Source organism: Elgaria multicarinata, chromosome 8 (assembly GCF_023053635.1).
Source record: "Elgaria multicarinata webbii isolate HBS135686 ecotype San Diego chromosome 8, rElgMul1.1.pri, whole genome shotgun sequence".
NCBI classification, from domain to species: Eukaryota; Metazoa; Chordata; class Lepidosauria; order Squamata; family Anguidae; genus Elgaria; species Elgaria multicarinata.
Window position 1 is genome coordinate 8411041 of NC_086178.1, and position 8467 is coordinate 8419507.

General features: G+C 44.3%; 1 pseudogene; it reads left to right on the plus strand.

Annotated features, from left to right (window-relative positions):
• Positions 1 to 8220, plus strand: part of LOC134402416 (cytochrome P450 2C39-like) — a 44215-nt pseudogene extending 35995 nt beyond the window's left edge.
• The last annotated feature ends 247 nt before the right edge of the window (positions 8221 to 8467 follow it).

Consider the following 8467-nt stretch of genomic DNA (forward strand, 5'->3'; position numbering starts at 1 on the left):
GTATACTCATTTTAATCTTAATTTTATAATTTCTGTAAACCGCCCAGAGAGCCCAGGCTATGGGAGCGGTATATAAGTGCAATAAATAAATAATAATAAAAATGGTGAAGGTGAGGAATAACCATGATATGTTCAGGTTGGTTTTGTTTGTTTGTTTTTGCAAGGGGACCACGATTTTTCCAGATCTGCGCTCTGTTCTTCTGGATCCTGAACAGTGGGAGTCTCCTGAAGAGTTCAACCCAAATCATTTTTTGGACAAGGTTGGAAATTTTGTGGATAGAGAAGAATTTCTGCCATTTGGTGCAGGTAAATGAAGAAAGCCCAACCTGCTGGTGATTTATAGACATGTTTCCTGGGTTGTTTCTGGGAGATAATAATAATAATAATAATAATAATAATAATAATAATAATAATAATAATAATTTATTTCTTGCCCGCCTCTCCATTTTGATCAAGGTGGGGAACAATAATAAATGATAAACTACATAATAATTAAAACATAATATACATTGTTAAATGTAAAAAACATTTAAAAAACTGACTTTTTGTTGTTGTTTATTCGTTCAGTCGTTTCTGACTACCTTTCAGAAAAACCTAAAACAATCCCAATTCTTTTCATCAGATGTAATTGAACGAGGCCTGAAATCAAAGTCTCAACTGCGTTTTAAACAAAACTATCCCACTTGCTTATTTTTCAGGAGAGTGAGGTTGTGTCAATTTCTAAGGACAATTTCTAAGAATAAAGGAATATTTCCTCCATGATTCTATATACAGTTATGTGAGAGGAAACCATGTGAACGCAATAGCACTTCCTTCTGAGGAGAATTGCATCAATAGTGTTGGGCTTTGAAAAACAATCATTATACAATAACATTCCCATATAACATGAAGAACGCCTCAGTGTTCTGTGGCTTCATTGGTGAAATAGTTGGAAGATAGAATCATAGAATCATAGAATAGCAGAGTTGGAAGGGGCCTACAAGGCCATCGAGTCCAACCCCCTGCTCAATGCAGGAATCCACCCTAAAGCTTCCCTGACAGATAGTTGTCCAGCTCCCTCTTGAATGCCTCTAGTGTGGGAGAGACCACCACATCCCTAGGTAACTGATTCCATTGTCATACTGCTCTAACAGTCAGGAAGTTTTTCCTGATGTCCAGATGGAATCTGGTTTCCTTTAACTTGAGCCCGTTATTCCGTGTCCTGCACTCTGGGAGGATCAAGAAGAGATCTTGGCCCTCCTCTGTGTGACAACCTTTTAAGTATTTGAAGAGTGCTATCATGTCTCCCCTCAATCTTCTCTTCTCCAGGCTAAACATGCCCAGTTCTTTCAGTCTCTCTTCATAGGGCTTTGTTTCCAGACCCCTGATCATCCTGGTTGCCCTCCTCTGAACATGCTCCAACTTGTCTGTGTCCTTCTTGAATTGTGGAGCCCAGCACTGGACGCAATACTCTAGATAAGGCCTAACCAGGGCCCAATAGAGAGGAACCAGTCTCTCATGTGATTTGGAAGCTATACTTCTATTAATGCAGCCCAAAATAGCATTGGCCTTTCTTGCAGCCATATTGCACTGTTGGCTCATATTCAGCTTGTGATCTACAACAATTCCAAGATCCTTCTCGTTTGTAGCATTGCTGAGCCAAGTATCCCCCCATCTTGTAACTGTGCATTCAGTTTCTATTCCCTAAATGTAGAACTTGGCATTTATCCCTATTAAATTTCATTCTGTTGTTTTCAGCCCAGCACTCCAGCCTATCAAGATCACTTTGACGTTTGTTTCTGTCTTCCAGGGTATTAGCTATCCCACCCAATTTTGTGTCATCTGCAAATTTGATCAGCGTTCCCTGCACCTCCTCATCCAAATCATTAATAAAAATGTTGAAGAGCACTGGGCCCAGGGCTGAGCCCTGCGGCACCCCACTCGTTGCCTCTCCCCAGTTTGAGAAGGTTCCATTGATAAGTACTCTTTGAGTCCGATTCTGTAGCCAACTGTGAATCCACCTAATCGTTGTTCCATCTAGCCCACTTTTAGCTAGTTTGTTAATCAGAATATCATGGGGCACTTTGTCAAAAGCTTTGCTGAAGTCAAGATATATGACGTCCACAGCATTCCCACAGTCCACAAGGGAGGTTACCTTATCAAAAAATGAGATCAAATTAGTCTGACAGGATTTGTTCCTGACAAATCCATGTTGGCTTCTAGTTGCAAGAGGAAGCGGAAGCATAGAATAAAGACACGGACACAAGAGCTTGGGTTAAACTAGGGCCTCTTTATTAATCATTAGATACATTGATGGTGCTATATAAATAATAATAATAATAATAATAATAATAATAATAATAATAATAATAATCCCTCCCTGGATCTGCATGTGAAAGTGTGGAAATTAAGTCCTTCTCTCAGGCCACTTGCCTGGCTTATGGGCGAGCCATTCTCCAAAGCAAGGAGTCGGGAAATCCGGCTCCTTCCTTATGTGACACTTTGTAAATGTGGGGAGACTGCCCACTGCTATAAGGGTCATCGAGTAGGTGAAGACAGGATGGTCTCCAAAGGCATACCATATCCTGGTACTGGAGCCGCATAGCCCCCGAGGAGCAGGCCGTCCGGTTATGCCAATTGAATGCTCTGCTCGTTCCGCTCCTCACACTCCAGTCCCATAGGCTTGTTCTTCTAGAAGACACCAGACCTGCTTTTTCTTTAAACAGCCAAAATGGAAAGAGGCTGATGCCTCGGGCAGGCTGCCTTTTATAGGCACAATCTCGCCCTACACCACATGGTCTGTTTTTCGTGCCACAGCAGATGCCTTCATTCTGCTCCTCTCCCTCGCAACAGCCCGCCTCCTCCCAAGCCTTTGGGCTGGGCTGATACTGGATTAATCACTGCATTGATTTCAAGGTCTTTACAGATTGACTTCTTTATAATCTGCTCCAGAATTTTCCCAGGGATGGATGTCAGACTGACCGGTCTGTAGTTCCTAGGTTCCTCCTTTTTGCCCTTTTTGAAGATAGGGACAACGTTAGCCCTCCTCCAGTTGTCCGGCACCTCACCCGTCTTCCATGATTTTGCAAAGATAATAGACAAAGGTTCTGAGAGTTCTTCCGCTAGCTCCTTCATTACTCTTGGATGCAGTTCATCGGGCCCTGGAGATTTGAACTCATTCAAGGAAATTAGGTGTTCTTTGACCATTTGTTTATCAATCTCAAACTGCAATCCTGCCCCCTCAACTTCTGCTTCATTTTTTCCAGGGGAGTCATAGACCTGCTTTTGGGAGAAGACTGAGGCAAAGTAGGAATTGAGCACTTCAGCCTTTTCTTTGTCGTCTGTTATCAATTTGCCATCCTTATTAAGCAGTTGAACCACCATTTCTTTCCTCTGTCTTTTACTACTCACATATCTGAAGAAAGCCTTTTTATTGTTTTTAGCATCCCTCGCTAATCTCAGCTCATTCACAGCTTTAGCCTTCCTGACGCCATTTCGGCACTTCTGCGCCACTTGTCTGTACTCTTCTTTTGTAGCCTGGCCTTCCTTCCACTTCCTATATGTATCCTTTTTTGTTTTCAGGTCGTCCCTAAGCTTTTTGTGGAGCCACATTGGTTTCCTCTGTTGTCTTCTATCTTTTCTCCTTGTTGGAATTGTTTGTAACTGTGCCTTTAAAATTTCCTTTTTTAAATACTTCCACCTATCCTGCACTCCTTTTCTCATTAGGCTCCCTTGCCATGGGACCTTACTTATCATAGTTCCGAGTTTATTAAAATCAGCTTTCCTAAAATCCAGAGTACGTGTATGCCTACACTCAACTTTTGTCTCCTTCATAATCAAGAATTCAAGTATGACGTGGTCACTTTCCCCCGGAGTTCCCGTAACTGCCACTTTTTCCACTAAGTCATCCCTATTGGTCAATATCAAGTCAAGGTTTGCTGATCCTCTAGTTCCTTCCACCACTTTCTGTAGGAGAAAGTTATAACCCACACATGTCAGGAATTTCTTGGAAGGGCCGCTTTTGGCAGTAATGGTCTCCCAACAGATATCAGAGTAATTGAAGTCCCCCATCACTACTACATCACACTTCCTTGAAACCCTGGCAATTTGTTTCTCAAAAGTTTCATCCTCGTCTTCTCCTTGATTGGGTGGTCGGTAGTAGACTCCAATTATCATGTTCTTTTTATTCCTTGCCCCATTTATTTTAATCCAGATGTTCTCGATGGGGCTCCCAGTCTGATCCGCCTGTATTTCTGTGCAGGGATAGGTATTTTTAACATATAGTGCAATGCTACCTCCCTTTCTATTTCTTCTGTTCTTTTTGAACAAGTTATATCCTTCAATTGCTATATTCCAGTCATGGGAGTCATCCCACCAAGTTTCAATTATACCTATCAAGTTGTATTTTCCTTCATCAAATGCATTCTGTTTGTTTCCCATGCTCTGGGCATTAGTATGTAGACATTGAAGACCATGTGTTTTATAGTCTGGCTTTGTTCCTACATTGTTGCGGACACTATTTGGGGGCACTATTGGAGCTATTCTCTGTGCTGTGGTGCATTGGCCTTCATTCATTGCTGCCTCTAAGTTTACGTCTCCTGCCCCCGTAAGATTCAGTTTAAAGCCCTCCTGATCAAGTTCTTCATGCTGTGGCTGAACACATTCTTTCCAGCCCTTGTGAGGTGCAACCCATCCCTTGCCAGCAGTCCATGTTCCAAGTAGCGTAGCCCGTGGTCCCAGAATCCAAAACTCTCACGTCGGCACCACCTTTGTAGCCAGTCGTTCATCTGGAGTATTTTTCTTTCCCTTTCTAATCCTCTTCCAAGAACTGGGAGGATGGATGAGAAAACTACCTGGGCCCCAAAGTTCTTCAGTTTCCTTCCCAGAGCTTCAAAGTCTGAAATGATTTCTTCGTAGCTCTGCTTGGCGACATCATTTGTTCCCACATGGATGAGAAGAAAGGGGTATGTGTCCATGGGCTTTATGAGCTTCGGTAACCCTTCAGTCACATCTCTGTCCAGGGAGACAGCACACCTGGCGAGTCCATGGGTCTTCATGACATACTTGGGTTTCAATCCACACAGCAGGGAGTCTCCCACAATGACTACTCTTCTCTTCTTCTTGGTTGACCTACCTTCTGCCTCTTGTTCACTGTTGCACGGTGTCTCCTGTACTTCGTCCTCTGCAAACTGTCCATCAGTCTCATCCTCCAGAAGCTGAAAGCGGTTGCTTAACTCTAATGGTTCCACCGGTGCAGAATGCCTTCTAGTTCTTCTGCTCCTAACTGTCACTCTTTTCCAGAGAGTTTCCTCTTCATTGGCTTTCCTCCCCTCAGCATACTCCACTACTGCTTCAGCTGGCTGTTGCTCTTCAATCTCATGTGCTTCTTGTTGCTGTTGCAGTTCCACCGTTCGGTCTAAGAACTCCTCCTCTTTTCTTATTCTTTGGAGGGTGGACACTCGCCACTCAAGTCCTCTCACTTTTTCTTCCAAAAGTGCCACCAGCTTGCACTTGTTGCAGGTAAATGCTAGGGATGTGCTCCGCTTCTCCTCGGAGTGGAGAATCAGAAGCGAATTGGCCTGATCCGCCTTGCCCAGAGGTGGAGTAGAAGCGAACCAGGGTCCTGGTGAAGAGAAGTGGCCATAGGCGGAGCGCTTCTCTTTTTGCAGAGTGATCCGCCCACCATTTTGTGTTTTTTTGCCCATAGGATTGCATTGCAGAAAAGATTAGGTGATAACTGTGTTGATTTTAAAGCTATCTTTCTGAAATTTCGTGTTCTTAGAGAGTCGTGGCTGGGAGTCATTTTGAGCCTACTCTCAGCACTCTGCGTGGTGCGGTTCGCTTGCTATAATTTTTGGAAAAATAGGGTAAAAAAAGTGGGAGAGGTACCTTTTTGAAGTGCTGAGAGGTAGATTCAACTCCCAGTCATGATCACCTGATGAAGCATCCTCCAATCCCAAAGTTGGAGGAGGGGATAGGCAAAATGGGATACTTAGTAACTTGGGATACTGGGAAACCTCTCTTTCTTAGTCTGAATGGACTTTTCCCAGTGTTTTTTAAAACAGTAGCCTCACCAAATGCACAAACACAACCTGAAATCATATACTAAGCAAATAAATAACAGATAGGAAACATAGCACTGCTACCCACCCTAACCTTGGTGAACAACTGAATAGATGTGGTGCAAGGGGATGAGGTCCCCTAGGGCATGTGGACGTGCCCAATGCACACACACTCTCCCACCCTTGGAGGGTCATTAGAGCCCTCCAAAGAGTAACCAGTGGAGACTAATGCCTGTCATGAGTTGAAGTGACAGGTAGCTTCTTAAACACTGGTACTTACTTAGGGCCAGTCAAAAACTGGCATATCCCCCTTCCCCTGGGCATGTCCACTTTCCTCTTACTGGTAAAAGACAGACATAGCCTTTTTTAAAAAAAATTCTTCTTGTTGTTTTTCAGCAACACTGCTGCTTTTAATTCCACCCCTCCTTTGTTTATTTATCTATTTATTCCATTATATATTTACACCCCATAGCCCAAGCTCTCCTGGCTTTTCCTCTTCAGTGAAGTCAGGCAGGCTTTCATTGTGGTTCAACTCGTTATTGTTGTTGTTGTTGTTATTATTATTATTGCTATTAATATTAATCAGTACTGCTATTATTAACGTTACTGTTGTTGTTGTTGTTGTTGTTGTTGTTGTTGTTGTTTAATAATGGCTGTGATCACAGTGCAGTCAATCAACTCTGAAGCAAGGATCACAAAGCTGTACTCTTATCCTCCTAGCCTCCTAGTTATGGGATGCAAAAGAAAAGGCATCTCTCTGTGCTGGTCCCACCTCACAGGGATGGTTTGCATTACTGGCTTTGAAACTATCCTTTGCTCACTTCCTTGTGCCCCCAGAAATGTCTGCTGCCTGCCTGCCTGCCTGCCTGCCTTCCCCCCAGGGTGCTGCTGTGGTGGGGCATCTGCCGGGACTGACTCCCCCATACTAGATCTATGGCTTATCTCTGCCTGGCTCTCTGCCCGCCTGTCCTCCTCCTCTGTGAGGAGGAGGACAGGTTCAACTCCTGAGGAGTTCTACGTCTCGTGCGTGGGTCCCGACTCCTTACAGGGAACCATGAGGAGCCAGGATAAACCATGACACCTGGCCACATGTTCCACAGTCTCGGGCTCAGCCTGCGACCATGGAAAAAACAGGCCTAAAGTGGAGGGCAAGATCCCAAAGCAAGGAAGGGATCATCCCTCTCTGATCCCAGGATGCCCTGTGCGTCATGTGGATGCACAGGGACAATCCCAGGGATCGCCCCAGCATTTTGCCCTGTCTAACTAAGGACTCTTTCTCGGTTTCATTACCTGTGGTCCCCATCCTTTAATTGGAGATGCTGTCTACAGTTCCTAAGTCTTTCTGCATGCTAAACTCTATAACTCCCTCATTCTGTCACCCTTCCAAAGCAGTGGCCATTTCAAACCTTCCTGAATTGTGGATAGCCCTACAGAGCTGCTGAAGATTTTAAAAACAAACCAGCAGCAGAAGTGAATGCAGAAGTCTTCCTGTAGAAGGCAGGAGTGGAAGCCCAAAACAATCAGACACCGCCAGGCTTTTCTCCCTCCCTTTCTGTGTCTCTCTCCCTCTCTTTCTTTGTGAATCTGTGACATAAGCCCCTTGCTGGGCTGGCCAGTTGCCAATAGTGGCCAAGGTTGTGTTTGATGATCCACTATGAGCTATTGACTTTGCACAGCCTGGGGCAGTGGAGTGGAAAGCAGCCCTGATCGTTTCCATGTCTAAAGACTTCCACTAGTTTTGCCTGCTTTGAAACGGTTTACAGTCAGAGTCATCTGCGCTGCATCCTTGAGCAAAAGCCACTCCTTCCTGAGGGGTGCCATCCAACAGGGTAAAGATGAGATGTGCCAAAGGCAGTTGTAGCAGATTTGTGGGAGGGAGGGAGGGAGGGAGGGAGGGAGGGAGGGAGGGAGGGCGTACCAACTCTTGTTCCTTTATATATGCTCTGGATATTAACTCACTTGCTGCCTTTCCCTTATTTTCTCCGCAGGGGCTCGGGTGTGTTTAGGGGAGCAGCTGGCGAGCGTCGAGCTCTTCATCTTCTTGACCAGCCTGCTGAGGGCCTTCAGGTTCCAGTTGCCAGAAGGAGTGAAGGAACTCAATCAAGAACCAATAGTTGGACTGACAACACATCCCCATCCTTATAAAATCTGTGCTGTTCCCCGTTGAAGCTCATTGTAAAATGCATACAAATAATTAACGGTGTTTTATTTAGTGTTGTAAATTCCCCCCCTTGTTACTTACCACTTAATCTGATGCTCTGCTTTGAATTGCTGAGTCCATTCTGTCCTAGTACTTCTCCACTCTGTGGCCCAATCTACACAGAGGCGTCTTCTGACACTGATGCAACATAATAATAATAATAATAATAATAATAATAATAATAATAATAATAATATATTTCTTACCCGCCTCTCCAATTGGATCA